The following is a 4100-nucleotide window of genomic DNA, read 5'->3' on the forward strand; positions in this document are numbered from 1 at the left end:
ACAGAGTTCATGGTCTTCTCATCTAGAAAAAAAAAAAAAATCCTGGGGCACCTGGTTGTCTCAGTCAGAAGCGACTGACCCTTGAGTTTGGTTCAGCTCAGATCTCACAGCTTTGTAATATCAAGCCCTGCTTGGGGATTGTGCTGACAATGTGGAGCCTGCTTGGGATTCTCTCTTTCCCACTCTCTGCTCCTACCCTCATTCATGCTCTCTCTCTCTCTCAAAAGAAACATGTAAAAAATCCTTTTATTTAGGGGTGACCTGGGTGGCTCAGTCAGTAAAACATCTGGCTGCTGCTCAGTTCATGATCTCCCGGCTTGTGGGTTTGGGCCCCACATAGGGATCTGTGCTGACAACACAGAGCCTGGAGCAGGCTTCGGATTCTGTGCCTCTGTCTCTGTCTCTGCCCCTCCCCCACTCACACTCTGTCTCTCTCTCCTTCAAAAAAAAAATACACATTAAAATGTTTTTTTTAATTTTTTTATTTAACTTGTTCAAGGTAGCAATATGTTTTTAATCTGCATTTGAAGTGTCACACATCATCTTTTAAAAAATTCTTCCAGTTTAGTAAAATATAATGGATGTATTGTGTAAGTTTAAGGTATACAATGTTTTTACTGATTTGATGCACTTACATATTAAAAAACGATTACCGTTGTAGTGTTAGCTAACACTCCCATCACTTCACATAATTACCATTTCCTTTTTGTGGTGAGAACATTTAAGATCTACTCCCTTAGCAACTTCCAAGTACATAATTCGGTATTGTTAATATAATCACCATGTTGCACATTAGACCCCAAAACCGTATTCATCTTTTATAAAATTTGATTCCAGTATAGTTAACATAGAGTGTTTGTTATATTAGTTTCAGGTGTATAATACATTGATTCAACAATTCTACATGTTACTTAGTGCTCATCAAGATAAGTGTACTCTTAATTCCCTCCTCCTATTTTCTCCATCTCCCCACCCATCTCCCCTCTGGTAATTCTCTACAGTTTATTCTCTATAATTAAGAGAGTGTTTTTGGCTCGTTTCTTTTTGTTGTTGTCGTTCATTTGTTTTGTTTCTTAAATTCCACATGTGAGTTTAGTATATGGTATTTATTATATGGTATTATATGATATTTATCTTTTTCTGAATTATTTCACTTAGCATTATATCTCTAGATCCATTCATATTTTTGCAAACAGCAAAATTTCTTTCTTTTTTATAGCCGAATAGTATTCCATATAATCTTTATCCATTCATCTATCCATATTTTCACTATTGTAAATGCTGCAATAAACATAAGGAGGATGCATCCTTTTGAATTAGTGTTTTCATATTCTTTGGGCAAATAATAGTATGATTACTGGATCATATGGTACTTCTATTTTTAATCTTTTGAGGAACCTCCATAGTGTTTTCCACAGTGGCTGCACCAGTTTGCATCCCTATCAACAATGTCAGCCAACGTCTTTTAACATTCTCTTTAGGTGCAGCTGTTTGGCTCAGTCGGTCACGTGTCCGACTTTGGTTCAGGTCACGATCTCGCATTTTGAGAGTTGGAGTCCTGCACTGGGCTCTGTGCTGACAGGTCAGAGCCTGGAGCCTGCATCGGGTTCTGCGTGGGTCTCTCTCTGCCCCTCCCCAACCTGTGCTCTCTCTGTCCCTCTCTCTCTCTCTTTCTCAAAAATAAGTAAACCTTAATTTTTTTTTTTACAATTCTCTTTAAAAAATTTTTTTAACTCTATAGACTTCTAGTAGATTTTTTATAATTTTCTTTTTCATCCGAAGTTAGTAAAAGGAATGGAAGGGGAAAATATTAAAGAAAGAGAGGGTAAAAAAAGGAAAGGATACAGTAAGGAAAGTAAAGAGAAGAAAGAAGACAGAAGACAGACTGCTAACTTGTACTCTTCATTGAACATAAGACCAGATATATGTGTTAAGTCATTTCATGTTCATATTTATCATGGTTGGAAGAATTTCTACTTTGTGATATGTTTACATAAGTGTTTACATTAAATCTTAAGTTTTGTATTTTGAAAAAAAAAATCAGGTTTCTCAGCATATAGCTTTCATTATTTTCAGTTAAAATACATGATTTGGTTATGCATACTATATATTAAATTAAATTATTCCAAGAGGATATTTATCCATTTTTTATTTTCAAAATACAATTGCCTTATTACAATTTGACATTATTTTATGCTACTTCATTTTCAATGGCTCTGTTATTAGATCTTCTTACTCCTTAATGATTAATATTTTAAATAATTATAATTATGCATTATCTTCATTCTTTCATTTTCTTCTTCAAATGTTTGCTTGATGTTTATGTTGCTGTTTTAGAGATAAACTGAAAATCAGGTTTTGCCTGATATATAAAATCTTCGAGCGCTGCCTGGGAGGCTCAGCCAGTTAAGCATCTAACTCTTGATTTTGGCTCAGATCATGATCTTCCAGTTGGTGAGATAAAGTCCCATGTTGGGCTCTGTACCAAAAGCGCAGAGCCTGCATGGGACTCTCTCTTGCCCTCTCCTTTTGCCCCTTTACCACTTGTTCTCTCTCTTTCAAAGTAAATAAATAAACTTTAAGAAAAATAAAATAAAATCTTTGAGGATATGTTTTTTTTTTTGTTTAATTTCCATTGAAATTGGCTGTACTATCTAGATCAGTGTTTCTCAAACTTTTATATGGGAATCATATTGAATGCAGATATGATTTCCCTGTTTTGATTGGGACTAAGTTTCTCCATGTCTAATAAGCCTCATGGTGATGGTGATTCTACTATCCTGTGGACTGCATTTTGTGTACCAAAGACTCAGACAAAAACGTGCTGTATTTGAATTCTCATATAAAAGCGATCTCTTATTGTGTTTTAGTCATTGTATTTTTCCTTCAGTCAATTGATTTTTAAGACAGTGTTTTTTGGGGTGTGTGTGTGTGTGTGTGTGTGTTCTTTTTTTTTTTTCATTTTGTTTTGGTTTTGGTTTTTAATATGGAACACTTCACGAATTTGCATGTCAGCCTTGCACAGGGGTTGTGGTAATCTTCTCTGTATCATTCAAATTTTCGTATATGTACTGCTGAAGTGAGCACAAAACAGTGTTTTTCAATATTTGATATTGGATTTGATTTGTCTGATTGTTCTTTTGATAAGCAATTTCTCTCTTTTTAATTTTTTTAACGTTTATTTTTGAGACAGAGAGAGACAGCATGAATGGGGGGGAGGGTCAGAGAGAGAGGGAGACAGAATCAGAAGCAGGCTCCAGGTTCTGAGCTGTCAGCACAGAGCCCGACGGGGGGCTCGAACTCACAGACCGCGAGATCACGACCTGAGCGAAGTGAGACGCTTAACCGGCTGGGCCACCCAGGTGCCCCTCTTTTTAATTTTTTTAAATTCTCATAACATATGTCTCAAATAAGCATGCAGCAAAAAATTACTCATTATCTAAAATTAAAATTTAACTTGTAACCTGAGTTTTATCTAACAAACATACTTTAAGCTCTTTTTTAAAAATTATTAACGTTTATTCATTTTTGAGAGACAGAGCATGACCTGTGGGAGCTGGGGGGGTGGTGGCAGGGCACAGAGAGAAGGGGAGACATAGGATCCGAAGCAGGCTTCGGGCTCTGAGCTGTCAGTACACAGCCTGATGTGGGGCTCCAACTCACAAACCGTGAGATCACGACCTGAGCTGAAGTCGGATGCCCAACTGGCTTTTTTGTTCTCCCCTCCCCCACTTTTGCCATGATATAGTGTGTTCTTTATGTTTTAATGGTTTTAATCAGAAGTTCTATTTCATTTATTATTAAGCTGATAATATTCCTTTTCCTTATGTTTGAGTATGACATTTACTTGTCTAATGATCCATGATAACACATTCTGAGATTTTTGAAGCTATATTGGCCAGTATACAGCATATCATTATTTTAAGTGTGCATAGGCTTTTTTACTTTTAATGGTGGAATTTGTATAATTTATGGCTTTAGCTATATTGGCTTAAGTTTATGTCATCTTATTTTATATTTTCTTATCATTACTGCTTTGCCCTGACCTTATCAGGGTATTATTAGCATAAACAGCATATTTGATTTCCTTTTATCTTTTA

General features: G+C 35.8%; 1 non-coding gene across 1 annotated transcript; it reads right to left on the reverse strand.

Moving 5' to 3' along the window:
• Positions 1 to 2980: 2980 nt before the first annotated feature.
• On the reverse strand, positions 2981 to 3087 carry LOC125148500 (U6 spliceosomal RNA). The gene has a single exon (XR_007145583.1). It is a non-coding gene; the product is annotated as a U6 spliceosomal RNA (small nuclear RNA).
• Between the last annotated feature and the right edge of the window lie 1013 nt (positions 3088 to 4100).

Source organism: Prionailurus viverrinus, chromosome D2 (genome assembly GCF_022837055.1).
Source record: "Prionailurus viverrinus isolate Anna chromosome D2, UM_Priviv_1.0, whole genome shotgun sequence".
Lineage (NCBI taxonomy): Eukaryota > Metazoa > Chordata > Mammalia > Carnivora > Felidae > Prionailurus > Prionailurus viverrinus.